Raw genomic sequence first — 24,113 nt, forward strand, 5'->3', positions numbered from 1 at the left:
AAAAATACAGGTCTCAGAGGCTCTCGTTTCAGTACCAGCAGGGTAGCGTGGCCGAGCGGTCTAAGGCGCTGGATTTAGGCTCCAGTCTCTTTGGAGGCGTGGGTTCGAATCCCACCGCTGCCAATAGCTGTTTCTTTTTTATCTTCATGCCACGTGTACAGACAGGACAATTGGGAGCCAGGGAATGGCATGTGTTTATGAATTCTTGCTTTTCTGAACACCCAGACTGAAAGCACACATCTGACTCGTGTGCGTTTTCACCAAAAAAGGGTAAAGCATAAATCACTGTTCACTGAAAACGGACATGCGTTCACGATCCTGTCAATAAACACGTGCTTGGCAGGGCCACAAATCTGCCGACACGATGCCCTAATGAATGCACATCTCTTTGCCTTGGTAGTTGCTCCTTTTTGCAGCGCCTTTTCCTGCTGCATCACAAAAACTCAGTTCAAGACACTTGGCTCCATCCAGTGGAGCTCCTATGCCCAGCTTAGAAACCCCCAGGCACGAGATTGCAAGGTCCCTGGTAATTCTCCCACTCCTGGACACGTCGGAACCAAGTTTCGTATGCACTAGCAGCGAGAACAAAATCCCACATGTGAGGACAATAGGCGTCTTTCATTTAGGGCTAGTGTTAGGCTAAGAGTTTGCAGTAGCTCCTTGGGTCGAGTTAGGGGTCGAATGAGACAAAGCTAAGATTTGCGTTACGGCTGGGGTTGGTCCAGTAAGGATCCCACACACCATGGACCATCGGCGGAGGCCCCGGGTAGGCTTACACTGCGGGCTAATGGTGGACTTCTTTAAAAACGTGAGCACTAAATGGGGCGGGATGTTGACTGAAAGAATGCAGCTAGCTACAGAAATATGCAGAAATAAAGAAAAACACATCTCATTGCATGCCTTTAAAGAGCTTACTCTCCCTACCGGCAATGTTCCTGAACCTTCGCTTCCCAAACATTTTTAGAACCAAAAAAAACCTAGAAAAGATCTGACCTCCCTCACCGGGAATTGAACTCAAGACTGCTGGATGGAGGGGTGCTGACATTGACCACTAGGCTACCAGACTGCTGTTGAACAGAGCACTCCCGAAAGGTGACATTTCAATTTCAGGCTGACAAGTGTGCTTTATTGTTCAGTTCGGGCTTTGCACAGCCAGTGCTAGAATTCAATCCAAGTTCATGCTTTGCTTTGATTTTGAATTAATGGCCAAACCAGCCAATCCCTAAAAAAATACAGGTCTCAGAGGCTCTCGTTTCAGTACCAGCAGGGTAGCGTGGCCGAGCGGTCTAAGGCGCTGGATTTAGGCTCCAGTCTCTTTGGAGGCGTGGGTTCGAATCCCACCGCTGCCAATAGCTGTTTCTTTTTTATCTTCATGCCACGTGTACAGACAGGACAATTGGGAGCCAGGGAATGGCATGTGTTTATGAATTCTTGCTTTTCTGAACACCCAGACTGAAAGCACACATCTGACTCGTGTGCGTTTTCACCAAAAAAGGGTAAAGCATAAATCACTGTTCACTGAAAACGGACATGCGTTCACGATCCTGTCAATAAACACGTGCTTGGCAGGGCCACAAATCTGCCGACACGATGCCCTAATGAATGCACATCTCTTTGCCTTGGTAGTTGCTCCTTTTTGCAGCGCCTTTTCCTGCTGCATCACAAAAACTCAGTTCAAGACACTTGGCTCCATCCAGTGGAGCTCCTATGCCCAGCTTAGAAACCCCCAGGCACGAGATTGCAAGGTCCCTGGTAATTCTCCCACTCCTGGACACGTCGGAACCAAGTTTCGTATGCACTAGCAGCGAGAACAAAATCCCACATGTGAGGACAATAGGCGTCTTTCATTTAGGGCTAGTGTTAGGCTAAGAGTTTGCAGTAGCTCCTTGGGTCGAGTTAGGGGTCGAATGAGACAAAGCTAAGATTTGCGTTACGGCTGGGGTTGGTCCAGTAAGGATCCCACACACCATGGACCATCGGCGGAGGCCCCGGGTAGGCTTACACTGCGGGCTAATGGTGGACTTCTTTAAAAACGTGAGCACTAAATGGGGCGGGATGTTGACTGAAAGAATGCAGCTAGCTACAGAAATATGCAGAAATAAAGAAAAACACATCTCATTGCATGCCTTTAAAGAGCTTACTCTCCCTACCGGCAATGTTCCTGAACCTTCGCTTCCCAAACATTTTTAGAACCAAAAAAAACCTAGAAAAGATCTGACCTCCCTCACCGGGAATTGAACTCAAGACTGCTGGATGGAGGGGTGCTGACATTGACCACTAGGCTACCAGACTGCTGTTGAACAGAGCACTCCCGAAAGGTGACATTTCAATTTCAGGCTGACAAGTGTGCTTTATTGTTCAGTTCGGGCTTTGCACAGCCAGTGCTAGAATTCAATCCAAGTTCATGCTTTGCTTTGATTTTGAATTAATGGCCAAACCAGCCAATCCCTAAAAAAATACAGGTCTCAGAGGCTCTCGTTTCAGTACCAGCAGGGTAGCGTGGCCGAGCGGTCTAAGGCGCTGGATTTAGGCTCCAGTCTCTTTGGAGGCGTGGGTTCGAATCCCACCGCTGCCAATAGCTGTTTCTTTTTTATCTTCATGCCACGTGTACAGACAGGACAATTGGGAGCCAGGGAATGGCATGTGTTTATGAATTCTTGCTTTTCTGAACACCCAGACTGAAAGCACACATCTGACTCGTGTGCGTTTTCACCAAAAAAGGGTAAAGCATAAATCACTGTTCACTGAAAACGGACATGCGTTCACGATCCTGTCAATAAACACGTGCTTGGCAGGGCCACAAATCTGCCGACACGATGCCCTAATGAATGCACATCTCTTTGCCTTGGTAGTTGCTCCTTTTTGCAGCGCCTTTTCCTGCTGCATCACAAAAACTCAGTTCAAGACACTTGGCTCCATCCAGTGGAGCTCCTATGCCCAGCTTAGAAACCCCCAGGCACGAGATTGCAAGGTCCCTGGTAATTCTCCCACTCCTGGACACGTCGGAACCAAGTTTCGTATGCACTAGCAGCGAGAACAAAATCCCACATGTGAGGACAATAGGCGTCTTTCATTTAGGGCTAGTGTTAGGCTAAGAGTTTGCAGTAGCTCCTTGGGTCGAGTTAGGGGTCGAATGAGACAAAGCTAAGATTTGCGTTACGGCTGGGGTTGGTCCAGTAAGGATCCCACACACCATGGACCATCGGCGGAGGCCCCGGGTAGGCTTACACTGCGGGCTAATGGTGGACTTCTTTAAAAACGTGAGCACTAAATGGGGCGGGATGTTGACTGAAAGAATGCAGCTAGCTACAGAAATATGCAGAAATAAAGAAAAACACATCTCATTGCATGCCTTTAAAGAGCTTACTCTCCCTACCGGCAATGTTCCTGAACCTTCGCTTCCCAAACATTTTTAGAACCAAAAAAAACCTAGAAAAGATCTGACCTCCCTCACCGGGAATTGAACTCAAGACTGCTGGATGGAGGGGTGCTGACATTGACCACTAGGCTACCAGACTGCTGTTGAACAGAGCACTCCCGAAAGGTGACATTTCAATTTCAGGCTGACAAGTGTGCTTTATTGTTCAGTTCGGGCTTTGCACAGCCAGTGCTAGAATTCAATCCAAGTTCATGCTTTGCTTTGATTTTGAATTAATGGCCAAACCAGCCAATCCCTAAAAAAATACAGGTCTCAGAGGCTCTCGTTTCAGTACCAGCAGGGTAGCGTGGCCGAGCGGTCTAAGGCGCTGGATTTAGGCTCCAGTCTCTTTGGAGGCGTGGGTTCGAATCCCACCGCTGCCAATAGCTGTTTCTTTTTTATCTTCATGCCACGTGTACAGACAGGACAATTGGGAGCCAGGGAATGGCATGTGTTTATGAATTCTTGCTTTTCTGAACACCCAGACTGAAAGCACACATCTGACTCGTGTGCGTTTTCACCAAAAAAGGGTAAAGCATAAATCATTGTTCACTGAAAACGGACATGCGTTCACGATCCTGTCAATAAACACGTGCTTGGCAGGGCCACAAATCTGCCGACACGATGCCCTAATGAATGCACATCTCTTTGCCTTGGTAGTTGCTCCTTTTTGCAGCGCCTTTTCCTGCTGCATCACAAAAACTCAGTTCAAGACACTTGGCTCCATCCAGTGGAGCTCCTATGCCCAGCTTAGAAACCCCCAGGCACGAGATTGCAAGGTCCCTGGTAATTCTCCCACTCCTGGACACGTCGGAACCAAGTTTCGTATGCACTAGCAGCGAGAACAAAATCCCACATGTGAGGACAATAGGCGTCTTTCATTTAGGGCTAGTGTTAGGCTAAGAGTTTGCAGTAGCTCCTTGGGTCGAGTTAGGGGTCGAATGAGACAAAGCTAAGATTTGCGTTACGGCTGGGGTTGGTCCAGTAAGGATCCCACACACCATGGACCATCGGCGGAGGCCCCGGGTAGGCTTACACTGCGGGCTAATGGTGGACTTCTTTAAAAACGTGAGCACTAAATGGGGCGGGATGTTGACTGAAAGAATGCAGCTAGCTACAGAAATATGCAGAAATAAAGAAAAACACATCTCATTGCATGCCTTTAAAGAGCTTACTCTCCCTACCGGCAATGTTCCTGAACCTTCGCTTCCCAAACATTTTTAGAACCAAAAAAAACCTAGAAAAGATCTGACCTCCCTCACCGGGAATTGAACTCAAGACTGCTGGATGGAGGGGTGCTGACATTGACCACTAGGCTACCAGACTGCTGTTGAACAGAGCACTCCCGAAAGGTGACATTTCAATTTCAGGCTGACAAGTGTGCTTTATTGTTCAGTTCGGGCTTTGCACAGCCAGTGCTAGAATTCAATCCAAGTTCATGCTTTGCTTTGATTTTGAATTAATGGCCAAACCAGCCAATCCCTAAAAAAATACAGGTCTCAGAGGCTCTCGTTTCAGTACCAGCAGGGTAGCGTGGCCGAGCGGTCTAAGGCGCTGGATTTAGGCTCCAGTCTCTTTGGAGGCGTGGGTTCGAATCCCACCGCTGCCAATAGCTGTTTCTTTTTTATCTTCATGCCACGTGTACAGACAGGACAATTGGGAGCCAGGGAATGGCATGTGTTTATGAATTCTTGCTTTTCTGAACACCCAGACTGAAAGCACACATCTGACTCGTGTGCGTTTTCACCAAAAAAGGGTAAAGCATAAATCACTGTTCACTGAAAACGGACATGCGTTCACGATCCTGTCAATAAACACGTGCTTGGCAGGGCCACAAATCTGCCGACACGATGCCCTAATGAATGCACATCTCTTTGCCTTGGTAGTTGCTCCTTTTTGCAGCGCCTTTTCCTGCTGCATCACAAAAACTCAGTTCAAGACACTTGGCTCCATCCAGTGGAGCTCCTATGCCCAGCTTAGAAACCCCCAGGCACGAGATTGCAAGGTCCCTGGTAATTCTCCCACTCCTGGACACGTCGGAACCAAGTTTCGTATGCACTAGCAGCGAGAACAAAATCCCACATGTGAGGACAATAGGCGTCTTTCATTTAGGGCTAGTGTTAGGCTAAGAGTTTGCAGTAGCTCCTTGGGTCGAGTTAGGGGTCGAATGAGACAAAGCTAAGATTTGCGTTACGGCTGGGGTTGGTCCAGTAAGGATCCCACACACCATGGACCATCGGCGGAGGCCCCGGGTAGGCTTACACTGCGGGCTAATGGTGGACTTCTTTAAAAACGTGAGCACTAAATGGGGCGGGATGTTGACTGAAAGAATGCAGCTAGCTACAGAAATATGCAGAAATAAAGAAAAACACATCTCATTGCATGCCTTTAAAGAGCTTACTCTCCCTACCGGCAATGTTCCTGAACCTTCGCTTCCCAAACATTTTTAGAACCAAAAAAAACCTAGAAAAGATCTGACCTCCCTCACCGGGAATTGAACTCAGGACTGCTGGATGGAGGGGTGCTGACATTGACCACTAGGCTACCAGACTGCTGTCGAACAGAGCACTCCCGAAAGGTGACATTTCAATTTCAGGCTGACAAGTGTGCTTTATTGTTCAGTTCGGGCTTTGCACAGCCAGTGCTAGAATTCAATCCAAGTTCATGCTTTGCTTTGATTTTGAATTAATGGCCAAACCAGCCAATCCCTAAAAAAATACAGGTCTCAGAGGCTCTCGTTTCAGTACCAGCAGGGTAGCGTGGCCGAGCGGTCTAAGGCGCTGGATTTAGGCTCCAGTCTCTTTGGAGGCGTGGGTTCGAATCCCACCGCTGCCAATAGCTGTTTCTTTTTTATCTTCATGCCACGTGTACAGACAGGACAATTGGGAGCCAGGGAATGGCATGTGTTTATGAATTCTTGCTTTTCTGAACACCCAGACTGAAAGCACACATCTGACTCGTGTGCGTTTTCACCAAAAAAGGGTAAAGCATAAATCACTGTTCACTGAAAACGGACATGCGTTCACGATCCTGTCAATAAACACGTGCTTGGCAGGGCCACAAATCTGCCGACACGATGCCCTAATGAATGCACATCTCTTTGCCTTGGTAGTTGCTCCTTTTTGCAGAGCCTTTTCCTGCTGCATCACAAAAACTCAGTTCAAGACACTTGGCTCCATCCAGTGGAGCTCCTATGCCCAGCTTAGAAACCCCCAGGCACGAGATTGCAAGGTCCCTGGTAATTCTCCCACTCCTGGACACGTCGGAACCAAGTTTCGTATGCACTAGCAGCGAGAACAAAATCCCACATGTGAGGACAATAGGCGTCTTTCATTTAGGGCTAGTGTTAGGCTAAGAGTTTGCAGTAGCTCCTTGGGTCGAGTTAGGGGTCGAATGAGACAAAGCTAAGATTTGCGTTACGGCTGGGGTTGGTCCAGTAAGGATCCCACACACCATGGACCATCGGCGGAGGCCCCGGGTAGGCTTACACTGCGGGCTAATGGTGGACTTCTTTAAAAACGTGAGCACTAAATGGGGCGGGATGTTGACTGAAAGAATGCAGCTAGCTACAGAAATATGCAGAAATAAAGAAAAACACATCTCATTGCATGCCTTTAAAGAGCTTACTCTCCCTACCGGCAATGTTCCTGAACCTTCGCTTCCCAAACATTTTTAGAACCAAAAAAAACCTAGAAAAGATCTGACCTCCCTCACCGGGAATTGAACTCAGGACTGCTGGATGGAGGGGTGCTGACATTGACCACTAGGCTACCAGACTGCTGTCGAACAGAGCACTCCCGAAAGGTGACATTTCAATTTCAGGCTGACAAGTGTGCTTTATTGTTCAGTTCGGGCTTTGCACAGCCAGTGCTAGAATTCAATCCAAGTTCATGCTTTGCTTTGATTTTGAATTAATGGCCAAACCAGCCAATCCCTAAAAAAATACAGGTCTCAGAGGCTCTCGTTTCAGTACCAGCAGGGTAGCGTGGCCGAGCGGTCTAAGGCGCTGGATTTAGGCTCCAGTCTCTTTGGAGGCGTGGGTTCGAATCCCACCGCTGCCAATAGCTGTTTCTTTTTTATCTTCATGCCACGTGTACAGACAGGACAATTGGGAGCCAGGGAATGGCATGTGTTTATGAATTCTTGCTTTTCTGAACACCCAGACTGAAAGCACACATCTGACTCGTGTGCGTTTTCACCAAAAAAGGGTAAAGCATAAATCACTGTTCACTGAAAACGGACATGCGTTCACGATCCTGTCAATAAACACGTGCTTGGCAGGGCCACAAATCTGCCGACACGATGCCCTAATGAATGCACATCTCTTTGCCTTGGTAGTTGCTCCTTTTTGCAGCGCCTTTTCCTGCTGCATCATAAAAACTCAGTTCAAGACACTTGGCTCCATCCAGTGGAGCTCCTATGCCCAGCTTAGAAACCCCCAGGCACGAGATTGCAAGGTCCCTGGTAATTCTCCCACTCCTGGACACGTCGGAACCAAGTTTCGTATGCACTAGCAGCGAGAACAAAATCCCACATGTGAGGACAATAGGCGTCTTTCATTTAGGGCTAGTGTTAGGCTAAGAGTTTGCAGTAGCTCCTTGGGTCGAGTTAGGGGTCGAATGAGACAAAGCTAAGATTTGCGTTACGGCTGGGGTTGGTCCAGTAAGGATCCCACACACCATGGACCATCGGCGGAGGCCCCGGGTAGGCTTACACTGCGGGCTAATGGTGGACTTCTTTAAAAACGTGAGCACTAAATGGGGCGGGATGTTGACTGAAAGAATGCAGCTAGCTACAGAAATATGCAGAAATAAAGAAAAACACATCTCATTGCATGCCTTTAAAGAGCTTACTCTCCCTACCGGCAATGTTCCTGAACCTTCGCTTCCCAAACATTTTTAGAACCAAAAAAAACCTAGAAAAGATCTGACCTCCCTCACCGGGAATTGAACTCAAGACTGCTGGATGGAGGGGTGCTGACATTGACCACTAGGCTACCAGACTGCTGTTGAACAGAGCACTCCCGAAAGGTGACATTTCAATTTCAGGCTGACAAGTGTGCTTTATTGTTCAGTTCGGGCTTTGCACAGCCAGTGCTAGAATTCAATCCAAGTTCATGCTTTGCTTTGATTTTGAATTAATGGCCAAACCAGCCAATCCCTAAAAAAATACAGGTCTCAGAGGCTCTCGTTTCAGTACCAGCAGGGTAGCGTGGCCGAGCGGTCTAAGGCGCTGGATTTAGGCTCCAGTCTCTTTGGAGGCGTGGGTTCGAATCCCACCGCTGCCAATAGCTGTTTCTTTTTTATCTTCATGCCACGTGTACAGACAGGACAATTGGGAGCCAGGGAATGGCATGTGTTTATGAATTCTTGCTTTTCTGAACACCCAGACTGAAAGCACACATCTGACTCGTGTGCGTTTTCACCAAAAAAGGGTAAAGCATAAATCACTGTTCACTGAAAACGGACATGCGTTCACGATCCTGTCAATAAACACGTGCTTGGCAGGGCCACAAATCTGCCGACACGATGCCCTAATGAATGCACATCTCTTTGCCTTGGTAGTTGCTCCTTTTTGCAGCGCCTTTTCCTGCTGCATCACAAAAACTCAGTTCAAGACACTTGGCTCCATCCAGTGGAGCTCCTATGCCCAGCTTAGAAACCCCCAGGCACGAGATTGCAAGGTCCCTGGTAATTCTCCCACTCCTGGACACGTCGGAACCAAGTTTCGTATGCACTAGCAGCGAGAACAAAATCCCACATGTGAGGACAATAGGCGTCTTTCATTTAGGGCTAGTGTTAGGCTAAGAGTTTGCAGTAGCTCCTTGGGTCGAGTTAGGGGTCGAATGAGACAAAGCTAAGATTTGCGTTACGGCTGGGGTTGGTCCAGTAAGGATCCCACACACCATGGACCATCGGCGGAGGCCCCGGGTAGGCTTACACTGCGGGCTAATGGTGGACTTCTTTAAAAACGTGAGCACTAAATGGGGCGGGATGTTGACTGAAAGAATGCAGCTAGCTACAGAAATATGCAGAAATAAAGAAAAACACATCTCATTGCATGCCTTTAAAGAGCTTACTCTCCCTACCGGCAATGTTCCTGAACCTTCGCTTCCCAAACATTTTTAGAACCAAAAAAAACCTAGAAAAGATCTGACCTCCCTCACCGGGAATTGAACTCAAGACTGCTGGATGGAGGGGTGCTGACATTGACCACTAGGCTACCAGACTGCTGTTGAACAGAGCACTCCCGAAAGGTGACATTTCAATTTCAGGCTGACAAGTGTGCTTTATTGTTCAGTTCGGGCTTTGCACAGCCAGTGCTAGAATTCAATCCAAGTTCATGCTTTGCTTTGATTTTGAATTAATGGCCAAACCAGCCAATCCCTAAAAAAATACAGGTCTCAGAGGCTCTCGTTTCAGTACCAGCAGGGTAGCGTGGCCGAGCGGTCTAAGGTGCTGGATTTAGGCTCCAGTCTCTTTGGAGGCGTGGGTTCGAATCCCACCGCTGCCAATAGCTGTTTCTTTTTTATCTTCATGCCACGTGTACAGACAGGACAATTGGGAGCCAGGGAATGGCATGTGTTTATGAATTCTTGCTTTTCTGAACACCCAGACTGAAAGCACACATCTGACTCGTGTGCGTTTTCACCAAAAAAGGGTAAAGCATAAATCACTGTTCACTGAAAACGGACATGCGTTCACGATCCTGTCAATAAACACGTGCTTGGCAGGGCCACAAATCTGCCGACACGATGCCCTAATGAATGCACATCTCTTTGCCTTGGTAGTTGCTCCTTTTTGCAGCGCCTTTTCCTGCTGCATCACAAAAACTCAGTTCAAGACACTTGGCTCCATCCAGTGGAGCTCCTATGCCCAGCTTAGAAACCCCCAGGCACGAGATTGCAAGGTCCCTGGTAATTCTCCCACTCCTGGACACGTCGGAACCAAGTTTCGTATGCACTAGCAGCGAGAACAAAATCCCACATGTGAGGACAATAGGCGTCTTTCATTTAGGGCTAGTGTTAGGCTAAGAGTTTGCAGTAGCTCCTTGGGTCGAGTTAGGGGTCGAATGAGACAAAGCTAAGATTTGCGTTACGGCTGGGGTTGGTCCAGTAAGGATCCCACACACCATGGACCATCGGCGGAGGCCCCGCGTAGGCTTACACTGCGGGCTAATGGTGGACTTCTTTAAAAACGTGAGCACTAAATGGGGCGGGATGTTGACTGAAAGAATGCAGCTAGCTACAGAAATATGCAGAAATAAAGAAAAACACATCTCATTGCATGCCTTTAAAGAGCTTACTCTCCCTACCGGCAATGTTCCTGAACCTTCGCTTCCCAAACATTTTTAGAACCAAAAAAAACCTAGAAAAGATCTGACCTCCCTCACCGGGAATTGAACTCAAGACTGCTGGATGGAGGGGTGCTGACATTGACCACTAGGCTACCAGACTGCTGTTGAACAGAGCACTCCCGAAAGGTGACATTTCAATTTCAGGCTGACAAGTGTGCTTTATTGTTCAGTTCGGGCTTTGCACAGCCAGTGCTAGAATTCAATCCAAGTTCATGCTTTGCTTTGATTTTGAATTAATGGCCAAACCAGCCAATCCCTAAAAAAATACAGGTCTCAGAGGCTCTCGTTTCAGTAGCAGCAGGGTAGCGTGGCCGAGCGGTCTAAGGCGCTGGATTTAGGCTCCAGTCTCTTTGGAGGCGTGGGTTCGAATCCTGCCAATAGCTGTTTCTTTTTTATCTTCATGCCACGTGTACAGACAGGACAATTGGGAGCCAGGGAATGGCATGTGTTTATGAATTCTTGCTTTTCTGAACACCCAGACTGAAAGCACACATCTGACTCGTGTGCGTTTTCACCAAAAAAGGGTAAAGCATAAATCACTGTTCACTGAAAACGGACATGCGTTCACGATCCTGTCAATAAACACGTGCTTGGCAGGGCCACAAATCTGCCGACACGATGCCCTAATGAATGCACATCTCTTTGCCTTGGTAGTTGCTCCTTTTTGCAGCGCCTTTTCCTGCTGCATCACAAAAACTCAGTTCAAGACACTTGGCTCCATCCAGTGGAGCTCCTATGCCCAGCTTAGAAACCCCCAGGCACGAGATTGCAAGGTCCCTGGTAATTCTCCCACTCCTGGACACGTCGGAACCAAGTTTCGTATGCACTAGCAGCGAGAACAAAATCCCACATGTGAGGACAATAGGCGTCTTTCATTTAGGGCTAGTGTTAGGCTAAGAGTTTGCAGTAGCTCCTTGGGTCGAGTTAGGGGTCGAATGAGACAAAGCTAAGATTTGCGTTACGGCTGGGGTTGGTCCAGTAAGGATCCCACACACCATGGACCATCGGCGGAGGCCCCGGGTAGGCTTACACTGCGGGCTAATGGTGGACTTCTTTAAAAACGTGAGCACTAAATGGGGCGGGATGTTGACTGAAAGAATGCAGCTAGCTACAGAAATATGCAGAAATAAAGAAAAACACATCTCATTGCATGCCTTTAAAGAGCTTACTCTCCCTACCGGCAATGTTCCTGAACCTTCGCTTCCCAAACATTTTTAGAACCAAAAAAAACCTAGAAAAGATCTGACCTCCCTCACCGGGAATTGAACTCAAGACTGCTGGATGGAGGGGTGCTGACATTGACCACTAGGCTACCAGACTGCTGTTGAACAGAGCACTCCCGAAAGGTGACATTTCAATTTCAGGCTGACAAGTGTGCTTTATTGTTCAGTTCGGGCTTTGCACAGCCAGTGCTAGAATTCAATCCAAGTTCATGCTTTGCTTTGATTTTGAATTAATGGCCAAACCAGCCAATCCCTAAAAAAATACAGGTCTCAGAGGCTCTCGTTTCAGTACCAGCAGGGTAGCGTGGCCGAGCGGTCTAAGGCGCTGGATTTAGGCTCCAGTCTCTTTGGAGGCGTGGGTTCGAATCCCACCGCTGCCAATAGCTGTTTCTTTTTTATCTTCATGCCACGTGTACAGACAGGACAATTGGGAGCCAGGGAATGGCATGTGTTTATGAATTCTTGCTTTTCTGAACACCCAGACTGAAAGCACACATCTGACTCGTGTGCGTTTTCACCAAAAAAGGGTAAAGCATAAATCACTGTTCACTGAAAACGGACATGCGTTCACGATCCTGTCAATAAACACGTGCTTGGCAGGGCCACAAATCTGCCGACACGATGCCCTAATGAATGCACATCTCTTTGCCTTGGTAGTTGCTCCTTTTTGCAGCGCCTTTTCCTGCTGCATCACAAAAACTCAGTTCAAGACACTTGGCTCCATCCAGTGGAGCTCCTATGCCCAGCTTAGAAACCCCCAGGCACGAGATTGCAAGGTCCCTGGTAATTCTCCCACTCCTGGACACGTCGGAACCAAGTTTCGTATGCACTAGCAGCGAGAACAAAATCCCACATGTGAGGACAATAGGCGTCTTTCATTTAGGGCTAGTGTTAGGCTAAGAGTTTGCAGTAGCTCCTTGGGTCGAGTTAGGGGTCGAATGAGACAAAGCTAAGATTTGCGTTACGGCTGGGGTTGGTCCAGTAAGGATCCCACACACCATGGACCATCGGCGGAGGCCCCGGGTAGGCTTACACTGCGGGCTAATGGTGGACTTCTTTAAAAACGTGAGCACTAAATGGGGCGGGATGTTGACTGAAAGAATGCAGCTAGCTACAGAAATATGCAGAAATAAAGAAAAACACATCTCATTGCATGCCTTTAAAGAGCTTACTCTCCCTACCGGCAATGTTCCTGAACCTTCGCTTCCCAAACATTTTTAGAACCAAAAAAAACCTAGAAAAGATCTGACCTCCCTCACCGGGAATTGAACTCAAGACTGCTGGATGGAGGGGTGCTGACATTGACCACTAGGCTACCAGACTGCTGTTGAACAGAGCACTCCCGAAAGGTGACATTTCAATTTCAGGCTGACAAGTGTGCTTTATTGTTCAGTTCGGGCTTTGCACAGCCAGTGCTAGAATTCAATCCAAGTTCATGCTTTGCTTTGATTTTGAATTAATGGCCAAACCAGCCAATCCCTAAAAAAATACAGGTCTCAGAGGCTCTCGTTTCAGTACCAGCAGGGTAGCGTGGCCGAGCGGTCTAAGGCGCTGGATTTAGGCTCCAGTCTCTTTGGAGGCGTGGGTTCGAATCCCACCGCTGCCAATAGCTGTTTCTTTTTTATCTTCATGCCACGTGTACAGACAGGACAATTGGGAGCCAGGGAATGGCATGTGTTTATGAATTCTTGCTTTTCTGAACACCCAGACTGAAAGCACACATCTGACTCGTGTGCGTTTTCACCAAAAAAGGGTAAAGCATAAATCACTGTTCACTGAAAACGGACATGCGTTCACGATCCTGTCAATAAACACGTGCTTGGCAGGGCCACAAATCTGCCGACACGATGCCCTAATGAATGCACATCTCTTTGCCTTGGTAGTTGCTCCTTTTTGCAGCGCCTTTTCCTGCTGCATCACAAAAACTCAGTTCAAGACACTTGGCTCCATCCAGTGGAGCTCCTATGCCCAGCTTAGAAACCCCCAGGCACGAGATTGCAAGGTCCCTGGTAATTCTCCCACTCCTGGACACGTCGGAACCAAGTTTCGTATGCACTAGCAGCGAGAACAAAATCCCACATGTGAGGACAATAGGCGTCTTTCATTTAGGGCTAGTGTTAGGCTAAGAGTTTGCAGTAGCTCCTTGGGTCGAGTTAGGGGTCGAATGAGACAAAGCTAAGATTTGCGTTACGGCTGGGGTTGGTCCAGTAAGGATCCCACACACCATGGACCATCGGCGGAGGCCCCGGGTAGGCTTACACTGCGGGCTAATGGTGGACTTCTTTAAAAACGTGAGCACTAAATGGGGCGGGATGTTGACTGAAAGAATGCAGCTAGCTACAGAAATATGCAGAAATAAAGAAAAACACATCTCATTGCATGCCTTTAAAGAGCTTACTCTCCCTACCGGCAATGTTCCTGAACCTTCGCTTCCCAAACATTTTTAGAACCAAAAAAAACCTAGAAAAGATCTGACCTCCCTCACCGGGAATTGAACTCAAGACTGCTGGATGGAGGGGTGCTGACATTGACCACTAGGCTACCAGACTGCTGTTGAACAGAGCACTCCCGAAAGGTGACATTTCAATTTCAGGCTGACAAGTGTGCTTTATTGTTCAGTTCGGGCTTTGCACAGCCAGTGCTAGAATTCAATCCAAGTTCATGCTTTGCTTTGATTTTGAATTAATGGCCAAACCAGCCAATCCCTAAAAAAATACAGGTCTCAGAGGCTCTCGTTTCAGTACCAGCAGGGTAGCGTGGCCGAGCGGTCTAAGGCGCTGGATTTAGGCTCCAGTCTCTTTGGAGGCGTGGGTTCGAATCCCACCGCTGCCAATAGCTGTTTCTTTTTTATCTTCATGCCACGTGTACAGACAGGACAATTGGGAGCCAGGGAATGGCATGTGTTTATGAATTCTTGCTTTTCTGAACACCCAGACTGAAAGCACACATCTGACTCGTGTGCGTTTTCACCAAAAAAGGGTAAAGCATAAATCACTGTTCACTGAAAACGGACATGCGTTCACGATCCTGTCAATAAACACGTGCTTGGCAGGGCCACAAATCTGCCGACACGATGCCCTAATGAATGCACATCTCTTTGCCTTGGTAGTTGCTCCTTTTTGCAGCGCCTTTTCCTGCTGCATCACAAAAACTCAGTTCAAGACACTTGGCTCCATCCAGTGGAGCTCCTATGCCCAGCTTAGAAACCCCCAGGCACGAGATTGCAAGGTCCCTGGTAATTCTCCCACTCCTGGACACGTCGGAACCAAGTTTCGTATGCACTAGCAGCGAGAACAAAATCCCACATGTGAGGACAATAGGCGTCTTTCATTTAGGGCTAGTGTTAGGCTAAGAGTTTGCAGTAGCTCCTTGGGTCGAGTTAGGGGTCGAATGAGACAAAGCTAAGATTTGCGTTACGGCTGGGGTTGGTCCAGTAAGGATCCCACACACCATGGACCATCGGCGGAGGCCCCGGGTAGGCTTACACTGCGGGCTAATGGTGGACTTCTTTAAAAACGTGAGCACTAAATGGGGCGGGATGTTGACTGAAAGAATGCAGCTAGCTACAGAAATATGCAGAAATAAAGAAAAACACATCTCATTGCATGCCTTTAAAGAGCTTACTCTCCCTACCGGCAATGTTCCTGAACCTTCGCTTCCCAAACATTTTTAGAACCAAAAAAAACCTAGAAAAGATCTGACCTCCCTCACCGGGAATTGAACTCAAGACTGCTGGATGGAGGGGTGCTGACATTGACCACTAGGCTACCAGACTGCTGTTGAACAGAGCACTCCCGAAAGGTGACATTTCAATTTCAGGCTGACAAGTGTGCTTTATTGTTCAGTTCGGGCTTTGCACAGCCAGTGCTAGAATTCAATCCAAGTTCATGCTTTGCTTTGATTTTGAATTAATGGCCAAACCAGCCAATCCCTAAAAAAATACAGGTCTCAGAGGCTCTCGTTTCAGTACCAGCAGGGTAGCGTGGCCGAGCGGTCTAAGGCGCTGGATTTAGGCTCCAGTCTCTTTGGAGGCGTGGGTTCGAATCCCACCGCTGCCAATAGCTGTTTCTTTTTTATCTTCATGCCACGTGTACAGACAGGACAATTGGGAGCCAGGGAATGGCATGTGTTTATGAATTCTTGCTTTTCTGAACACCCAGACTGAAAGCACACATCTGACTCGTGTGCGTTTTCACCAAAAAAGGGTAAAGCATAAATCACTGTTCACTGAAAACGGACATGCGTTCACGATCCTGTCAATAAACACGTGCTTGGCAGGGCCACAAATCTGCCGACACGATGCCCTAATGAATGCACATCTCTTTGCCTTGGTAGTTGCTCCTTTTTGCAGCGCCTTTTCCTGCTGCATCACAAAAACTCAGTTCAAGACACTTGGCTCCATCCAGTGGAGCTCCTATGCCCAGCTTAGAAACCCCCAGGCACGAGATTGCAAGGTCCCTGGTAATTCTCCCACTCCTGGACACGTCGGAACCAAGTTTCGTATGCACTAGCAGCGAGAACAAAATCCCACATGTGAGGACAATAGGCGTCTTTCATTTAGGGCTAGTGTTAGGCTAAGAGTTTGCAGTAGCTCCTTGGGTCGAGTTAGGGGTCGAATGAGACAAAGCTAAGATTTGCGTTACGGCTGGGGTTGGTCCAGTAAGGATCCCACACACCATGGACCATCGGCGGAGGCCCCGGGTAGGCTTACACTGCGGGCTAATGGTGGACTTCTTTAAAAACGTGAGCACTAAATGGGGCGGGATGTTGACTGAAAGAATGCAGCTAGCTACAGAAATATGCAGAAATAAAGAAAAACACATCTCATTGCATGCCTTTAAAGAGCTTACTCTCCCTACCGGCAATGTTCCTGAACCTTCGCTTCCCAAACATTTTTAGAACCAAAAAAAACCTAGAAAAGATCTGACCTCCCTCACCGGGAATTGAACTCAAGACTGCTGGATGGATGGGTGCTGACATTGACCACTAGGCTACCAGACTGCTGTTGAACAGAGCACTCCCGAAAGGTGACATTTCAATTTCAGGCTGACAAGTGTGCTTTATTGTTCAGTTCGGGCTTTGCACAGCCAGTGCTAGAATTCAATCCAAGTTCATGCTTTGCTTTGATTTTGAATTAATGGCCAAACCAGCCAATCCCTAAAAAAATACAGGTCTCAGAGGCTCTCGTTTCAGTACCAGCAGGGTAGCGTGGCCGAGCGGTCTAAGGCGCTGGATTTAGGCTCCAGTCTCTTTGGAGGCGTGGGTTCGAATCCCACCGCTGCCAATAGCTGTTTCTTTTTTATCTTCATGCCACGTGTACAGACAGGACAATTGGGAGCCAGGGAATGGCATGTGTTTATGAATTCTTGCTTTTCTGAACACCCAGACTGAAAGCACACATCTGACTCGTGTGCGTTTTCACCAAAAAAGGGTAAAGCATAAATCACTGTTCACTGAAAACGGACATGCGTTCACGATCCTGTCAATAAACACGTGCTTGGCAGGGCCACAAATCTGCCGACACGATGCCCTAATGAATGCACATCTCTTTGCCTTGGTAGTTGCTCCTTTTTGCAGCGCCTTTTCCTGCTGCATCACAAAAACTCAGTTCAAGACACTTGGCTCCATCCAGTGGAGCTCCTATGCCCAGCTTAGAAACCCCCAGGCACGAGATTGCAAGGTCCCTGGTAATTCTCCCACTCCTGGACACGTCGGAACCAAGTTTCGTATGCACTAGCAGCGAGAACAAAATCCCACATGTGAGGACAATAGGCGTCTTTCATTTAGGGCTAGTGTTAGGCTAAGAGTTTGCAGTAGCTCCTTGGGTCGAGTTAGGGGTCGAATGAGACAAAGCTAAGATTTGCGTTACGGCTGGGGTTGGTCCAGTAAGGATCCCACACACCATGGACCATCGGCGGAGGCCCCGGGTAGGCTTACACTGCGGGCTAATGGTGGACTTCTTTAAAAACGTGAGCACTAAATGGGGCGGGATGTTGACTGAAAGAATGCAGCTAGCTACAGAAATATGCAGAAATAAAGAAAAACACATCTCATTGCATGCCTTTAAAGAGCTTACTCTCCCTACCGGCAATGTTCCTGAACCTTCGCTTCCCAAACATTTTTAGAACCAAAAAAAACCTAGAAAAGATCTGACCTCCCTCACCGGGAATTGAACTCAAGACTGCTGGATGGAGGGGTGCTGACATTGACCACTAGGCTACCAGACTGCTGTTGAACAGAGCACTCCCGAAAGGTGACATTTCAATTTCAGGCTGACAAGTGTGCTTTATTGTTCAGTTCGGGCTTTGCACAGCCAGTGCTAGAATTCAATCCAAGTTCATGCTTTGCTTTGATTTTGAATTAATGGCCAAACCAGCCAATCCCTAAAAAAATACAGGTCTCAGAGGCTCTCGTTTCAGTACCAGCAGGGTAGCGTGGCCGAGCGGTCTAAGGCGCTGGATTTAGGCTCCAGTCTCTTTGGAGGCGTGGGTTCGAATCCCACCGCTGCCAATAGCTGTTTCTTTTTTATCTTCATGCCACGTGTACAGACAGGACAATTGGGAGCCAGGGAATGGCATGTGTTTATGAATTCTTGCTTTTCTGAACACCCAGACTGAAAGCACACATCTGACTCGTGTGCGTTTTCACCAAAAAAGGGTAAAGCATAAATCACTGTTCACTGAAAACGGACATGCGTTCACGATCCTGTCAATAAACACGTTCAGGGCAGGGCCACAAATCTGCCGACACGATGCCCTAATGAATGCACATCTCTTTGCCTTGGTAGTTGCTCCTTTTTGCAGAGCCTTTTCCTGCTGCATCACAAAAACTCAGTTCAAGACACTTGGCTCCATCCAGTGGAGCTCCTATGCCCAGCTTAGAAACCCCCAGGCACGAGATTGCAAGGTCCCTGGTAATTCTCCCACTCCTGGACACGTCGGAACCAAGTTTCGTATGCACTAGCAGCGAGAACAAAATCCCACATGTGAGGACAATAGGCGTCTTTCATTTAGGGCTAGTGTTAGGCTAAGAGTTTGCAGTAGCTCCTTGGGTCGAGTTAGGGGTCGAATGAGACAAAGCTAAGATTTGCGTTACGGCTGGGGTTGGTCCAGTAAGGATCCCACACACCATGGACCATCGGCGGAGGCCCCGGGTAGGCTTACACTGCGGGCTAATGGTGGACTTCTTTAAAAACGTGAGCACTAAATGGGGCGGGATGTTGACTGAAAGAATGCAGCTAGCTACAGAAATATGCAGAAATAAAGAAAAACACATCTCATTGCATGCCTTTAAAGAGCTTACTCTCCCTACCGGCAATGTTCCTGAACCTTCGCTTCCCAAACATTTTTAGAACCAAAAAAAACCTAGAAAAGATCTGACCTCCCTCACCGGGAATTGAACTCAAGACTGCTGGATGGAGGGGTGCTGACATTGACCACTAGGCTACCAGACTGCTGTTGAACAGAGCACTCCCGAAAGGTGACATTTCAATTTCAGGCTGACAAGTGTGCTTTATTGTTCAGTTCGGGCTTTGCACAGCCAGTGCTAGAATTCAATCCAAGTTCATGCTTTGCTTTGATTTTGAATTAATGGCCAAACCAGCCAATCCCTAAAAAAATACAGGTCTCAGAGGCTCTCGTTTCAGTACCAGCAGGGTAGCGTGGCCGAGCGGTCTAAGGCGCTGGATTTAGGCTCCAGTCTCTTTGGAGGCGTGGGTTCGAATCCCACCGCTGCCAATAGCTGTTTCTTTTTTATCTTCATGCCACGTGTACAGACAGGACAATTGGGAGCCAGGGAATGGCATGTGTTTATGAATTCTTGCTTTTCTGAACACCCAGACTGAAAGCACACATCTGACTCGTGTGCGTTTTCACCAAAAAAGGGTAAAGCATAAATCACTGTTCACTGAAAACGGACATGCGTTCACGATCCTGTCAATAAACACGTGCTTGGCAGGGCCACAAATCTGCCGACACGATGCCCTAATGAATGCACATCTCTTTGCCTTGGTAGTTGCTCCTTTTTGCAGCGCCTTTTCCTGCTGCATCACAAAAACTCAGTTCAAGACACTTGGCTCCATCCAGTGGAGCTCCTATGCCCAGCTTAGAAACCCCCAGGCACGAGATTGCAAGGTCCCTGGTAATTCTCCCACTCCTGGACACGTCGGAACCAAGTTTCGTATGCACTAGCAGCGAGAACAAAATCCCACATGTGAGGACAATAGGCGTCTTTCATTTAGGGCTAGTGTTAGGCTAAGAGTTTGCAGTAGCTCCTTGGGTCGAGTTAGGGGTCGAATGAGACAAAGCTAAGATTTGCGTTACGGCTGGGGTTGGTCCAGTAAGGATCCCACACACCATGGACCATCGGCGGAGGCCCCGGGTAGGCTTACACTGCGGGCTAATGGTGGACTTCTTTAAAAACGTGAGCACTAAATGGGGCGGGATGTTGACTGAAAGAATGCAGCTAGCTACAGAAATATGCAGAAATAAAGAAAAACACATCTCATTGCATGCCTTTAAAGAGCTTACTCTCCCTACCGGCAATGTTCCTGAACCTTCGCTTCCCAAACATTTTTAGAACCAAAAAAAACCTAGAAAAGATCTGACCTCCCTCACCGGGAATTGAACTCAGGACTGCTGGATGGAGGGGTGCTGACATTGACCACTAGGCTACCAGACTGCTGTCGAACAGAGCACTCCCGAAAGGTGACATTTCAATTTCAGGCTGACAAGTGTGCTTTATTGTTCAGTTCGGGCTTTGCACAGCCAGTGCTAGAATTCAATCCAAGTTCATGCTTTGCTTTGATTTTGAATTAATGGCCAAACCAGCCAATCCCTAAAAAAATACAGGTCTCAGAGGCTCTCGTTTCAGTACCAGCAGGGTAGCGTGGCCGAGCGGTCTAAGGCGCTGGATTTAGGCTCCAGTCTCTTTGGAGGCGTGGGTTCGAATCCCACCGCTGCCAATAGCTGTTTCTTTTTTATCTTCATGCCACGTGTACAGACAGGACAATTGGGAGCCAGGGAATGGCATGTGTTTATGAATTCTTGCTTTTCTGAACACCCAGACTGAAAGCACACATCTGACTCGTGTGCGTTTTCACCAAAAAAGGGTAAAGCATAAATCACTGTTCACTGAAAACGGACATGCGTTCACGATCCTGTCAATAAACACGTGCTTGGCAGGGCCACAAATCTGCCGACACGATGCCCTAATGAATGCACATCTCTTTGCCTTGGTAGTTGCTCCTTTTTGCAGCGCCTTTTCCTGCTGCATCACAAAAACTCAGTTCAAGACACTTGGCTCCATCCAGTGGAGCTCCTATGCCCAGCTTAGAAACCCCCAGGCACGAGATTGCAAGGTCCCTGGTAATTCTCCCACTCCTGGACACGTCGGAACCAAGTTTCGTATGCACTAGCAGCGAGAACAAAATCCCACATGTGAGGACAATAGGCGTCTTTCATTTAGGGCTAGTGTTAGGCTAAGAGTTTGCAGTAGCTCCTTGGGTCGAGTTAGGGGTCGAATGAGACAAAGCTAAGATTTGCGTTACGGCTGGGGTTGGTCCAGTAAGGATCCCACACACCATGGACCATCGGCGGAGGCCCCGGGTAGGCTTACACTGCGGGCTAATGGTGGACTTCTTTAAAAACGTGAGCACTAAATGGGGCGGGATGTTGACTGAAAGAATGCAGCTAGCTACAGAAATATGCAGAAATAAAGAAAAACACATCTCATTGCATGCCTTTAAAGAGCTTACTCTCCCTACCGGCAATGTTCCTGAACCTTCGCTTCCCAAACATTTTTAGAACCAAAAAAAACCTAGAAAAGATCTGACCTCCCTCACCGGGAATTGAACTCAAGACTGCTGGATGGAGGGGTGCTGACATTGACCACTAGGCTACCAGACTGCTGTCGAACAGAGCACTCCCGAAAGGTGACATTTCAATTTCAGGCTGACAAGTGTGCTTTATTGTTCAGTTCGGGCTTTGCACAGCCAGTGCTAGAATTCAATCCAAGTTCATGCTTTGCTTTGATTTTGAATTAATGGCCAAACCAGCCAATCCCTAAAAAAATACAGGTCTCAGAGGCTCTCGTTTCAGTACCAGCAGGGTAGCGTGGCCGAGCGGTCTAAGGCGCTGGATTTAGGCTCCAGTCTCTTTGGAGGCGTGGGTTCGAATCCCACCGCTGCCAATAGCTGTTTCTTTTTTATCTTCATGCCACGTGTACAGACAGGACAATTGGGAGCCAGGGAATGGCATGTGTTTATGAATTCTTGCTTTTCTGAACACCCAGACTGAAAGCACACATCTGACTCGTGTGCGTTTTCACCAAAAAAGGGTAAAGCATAAATCACTGTTCACTGAAAACGGACATGCGTTCACGATCCTGTCAATAAACACGTGCTTGGCAGGGCCACAAATCTGCCGACACGATGCCCTAATGAATGCACATCTCTTTGCCTTGGTAGTTGCTCCTTTTTGCAGCGCCTTTTCCTGCTGCATCACAAAAACTCAGTTCAAGACACTTGGCTCCATCCAGTGGAGCTCCTATGCCCAGCTTAGAAACCCCCAGGCACGAGATTGCAAGGTCCCTGGTAATTCTCCCACTCCTGGACACGTCGGAACCAAGTTTCGTATGCACTAGCAGCGAGAACAAAATCCCACATGTGAGGACAATAGGCGTCTTTCATTTAGGGCTAGTGTTAGGCTAAGAGTTTGCAGTAGCTCCTTGGGTCGAGTTAGGGGTCGAATGAGACAAAGCTAAGATTTGCGTTACGGCTGGGGTTGGTCCAGTAAGGATCCCACACACCATGGACCATCGGCGGAGGCCCCGGGTAGGCTTACACTGCGGGCTAATGGTGGACTTCTTTAAAAACGTGAGCACTAAATGGGGCGGGATGTTGACTGAAAGAATGCAGCTAGCTACAGAAATATGCAGAAATAAAGAAAAACACATCTCATTGCATGCCTTTAAAGAGCTTACTCTCCCTACCGGCAATGTTCCTGAACCTTCGCTTCCCAAACATTTTTAGAACCAAAAAAAACCTAGAAAAGATCTGACCTCCCTCACCGGGAATTGAACTCAAGACTGCTGGATGGAGGGGTGCTGACATTGACCACTAGGCTACCAGACTGCTGTTGAACAGAGCACTCCCGAAAGGTGACATTTCAATTTCAGGCTGACAAGTGTGCTTTATTGTTCAGTTCGGGCTTTGCACAGCCAGTGCTAGAATTCAATCCAAGTTCATGCTTTGCTTTGATTTTGAATTAATGGCCAAACCAGCCAATCCCTAAAAAAATACAGGTCTCAGAGGCTCTCGTTTCAGTACCAGCAGGGTAGCGTGGCCGAGCGGTCTAAGGCGCTGGATTTAGGCTCCAGTCTCTTTGGAGGCGTGGGTTCGAATCCCACCGCTGCCAATAGCTGTTTCTTTTTTATCTTCATGCCACGTGTACAGACAGGACAATTGGGAGCCAGGGAATGGCATGTGTTTATGAATTCTTGCTTTTCTGAACACCCAGACTGAAAGCACACATCTGACTCGTGTGCGTTTTCACCAAAAAAGGGTAAAGCATAAATCACTGTTCACTGAAAACGGACATGCGTTCACGATCCTGTCAATAAACACGTGCTTGGCAGGGCCACAAATCTGCCGACACGATGCCCTAATGAATGCACATCTCTTTGCCTTGGTAGTTGCTCCTTTTTGCAGCGCCTTTTCCTGCTGCATCACAAAAACTCAGTTCAAGACACTTGGCTCCATCCAGTGGAGCTCCTATGCCCAGCTTAGAAACCCCCAGGCACGAGATTGCAAGGTCCCTGGTAATTCTCCCACTCCTGGACACGTCGGAACCAAGTTTCGTATGCACTAGCAGCGAGAACAAAATCCCACATGTGAGGACAATAGGCGTCTTTCATTTAGGGCTAGTGTTAGGCTAAGAGTTTGCAGTAGCTCCTTGGGTCGAGTTAGGGGTCGAATGAGACAAAGCTAAGATTTGCGTTACGGCTGGGGTTGGTCCAGTAAGGATCCCACACACCATGGACCATCGGCGGAGGCCCCGGGTAGGCTTACACTGCGGGCTAATGGTGGACTTCTTTAAAAACGTGAGCACTAAATGGGG

General features: G+C 48.0%; 19 non-coding genes across 19 annotated transcripts; all 19 read left to right on the forward strand.

Annotated features, from left to right (window-relative positions):
- Positions 1-41: 41 nt before the first annotated feature.
- Positions 42-123, forward strand: TRNAL-UAG (transfer RNA leucine (anticodon UAG)). Its single transcript has one exon. It is a non-coding gene; the product is annotated as a tRNA-Leu (tRNA).
- A 1,144-nt stretch (positions 124-1,267) lies between these two features.
- On the forward strand, positions 1,268-1,349 carry TRNAL-UAG (transfer RNA leucine (anticodon UAG)). Its single transcript has one exon. It is a non-coding gene; the product is annotated as a tRNA-Leu (tRNA).
- Positions 1,350-2,493: 1,144 nt separating this feature from the next.
- On the forward strand, positions 2,494-2,575 carry TRNAL-UAG (transfer RNA leucine (anticodon UAG)). Its single transcript has one exon. It is a non-coding gene; the product is annotated as a tRNA-Leu (tRNA).
- A 1,144-nt stretch (positions 2,576-3,719) lies between these two features.
- Positions 3,720-3,801, forward strand: TRNAL-UAG (transfer RNA leucine (anticodon UAG)). The gene has a single exon. It is a non-coding gene; the product is annotated as a tRNA-Leu (tRNA).
- Positions 3,802-4,945: 1,144 nt separating this feature from the next.
- On the forward strand, positions 4,946-5,027 carry TRNAL-UAG (transfer RNA leucine (anticodon UAG)). The gene has a single exon. It is a non-coding gene; the product is annotated as a tRNA-Leu (tRNA).
- A 1,144-nt stretch (positions 5,028-6,171) lies between these two features.
- TRNAL-UAG (transfer RNA leucine (anticodon UAG)) lies at positions 6,172-6,253 on the forward strand. The gene has a single exon. It is a non-coding gene; the product is annotated as a tRNA-Leu (tRNA).
- A 1,144-nt stretch (positions 6,254-7,397) lies between these two features.
- Positions 7,398-7,479, forward strand: TRNAL-UAG (transfer RNA leucine (anticodon UAG)). The gene has a single exon. It is a non-coding gene; the product is annotated as a tRNA-Leu (tRNA).
- A 1,144-nt stretch (positions 7,480-8,623) lies between these two features.
- On the forward strand, positions 8,624-8,705 carry TRNAL-UAG (transfer RNA leucine (anticodon UAG)). The gene has a single exon. It is a non-coding gene; the product is annotated as a tRNA-Leu (tRNA).
- A 1,144-nt stretch (positions 8,706-9,849) lies between these two features.
- Positions 9,850-9,931, forward strand: TRNAL-UAG (transfer RNA leucine (anticodon UAG)). The gene has a single exon. It is a non-coding gene; the product is annotated as a tRNA-Leu (tRNA).
- Positions 9,932-12,295: 2,364 nt separating this feature from the next.
- Positions 12,296-12,377, forward strand: TRNAL-UAG (transfer RNA leucine (anticodon UAG)). Its single transcript has one exon. It is a non-coding gene; the product is annotated as a tRNA-Leu (tRNA).
- Positions 12,378-13,521: 1,144 nt separating this feature from the next.
- On the forward strand, positions 13,522-13,603 carry TRNAL-UAG (transfer RNA leucine (anticodon UAG)). The gene has a single exon. It is a non-coding gene; the product is annotated as a tRNA-Leu (tRNA).
- A 1,144-nt stretch (positions 13,604-14,747) lies between these two features.
- On the forward strand, positions 14,748-14,829 carry TRNAL-UAG (transfer RNA leucine (anticodon UAG)). Its single transcript has one exon. It is a non-coding gene; the product is annotated as a tRNA-Leu (tRNA).
- A 1,144-nt stretch (positions 14,830-15,973) lies between these two features.
- TRNAL-UAG (transfer RNA leucine (anticodon UAG)) lies at positions 15,974-16,055 on the forward strand. The gene has a single exon. It is a non-coding gene; the product is annotated as a tRNA-Leu (tRNA).
- Positions 16,056-17,199: 1,144 nt separating this feature from the next.
- Positions 17,200-17,281, forward strand: TRNAL-UAG (transfer RNA leucine (anticodon UAG)). Its single transcript has one exon. It is a non-coding gene; the product is annotated as a tRNA-Leu (tRNA).
- Positions 17,282-18,425: 1,144 nt separating this feature from the next.
- TRNAL-UAG (transfer RNA leucine (anticodon UAG)) lies at positions 18,426-18,507 on the forward strand. Its single transcript has one exon. It is a non-coding gene; the product is annotated as a tRNA-Leu (tRNA).
- Positions 18,508-19,651: 1,144 nt separating this feature from the next.
- On the forward strand, positions 19,652-19,733 carry TRNAL-UAG (transfer RNA leucine (anticodon UAG)). The gene has a single exon. It is a non-coding gene; the product is annotated as a tRNA-Leu (tRNA).
- A 1,144-nt stretch (positions 19,734-20,877) lies between these two features.
- On the forward strand, positions 20,878-20,959 carry TRNAL-UAG (transfer RNA leucine (anticodon UAG)). The gene has a single exon. It is a non-coding gene; the product is annotated as a tRNA-Leu (tRNA).
- Positions 20,960-22,103: 1,144 nt separating this feature from the next.
- Positions 22,104-22,185, forward strand: TRNAL-UAG (transfer RNA leucine (anticodon UAG)). Its single transcript has one exon. It is a non-coding gene; the product is annotated as a tRNA-Leu (tRNA).
- A 1,144-nt stretch (positions 22,186-23,329) lies between these two features.
- TRNAL-UAG (transfer RNA leucine (anticodon UAG)) lies at positions 23,330-23,411 on the forward strand. Its single transcript has one exon. It is a non-coding gene; the product is annotated as a tRNA-Leu (tRNA).
- Positions 23,412-24,113: the final 702 nt, after the last annotated feature.

The sequence above is a fragment of the Ambystoma mexicanum genome, chromosome 1p (assembly GCF_040938575.1).
Source record: "Ambystoma mexicanum isolate Mex_15411 chromosome 1p, UKY_AmexF1_1, whole genome shotgun sequence".
Lineage (NCBI taxonomy): Eukaryota > Metazoa > Chordata > Amphibia > Caudata > Ambystomatidae > Ambystoma > Ambystoma mexicanum.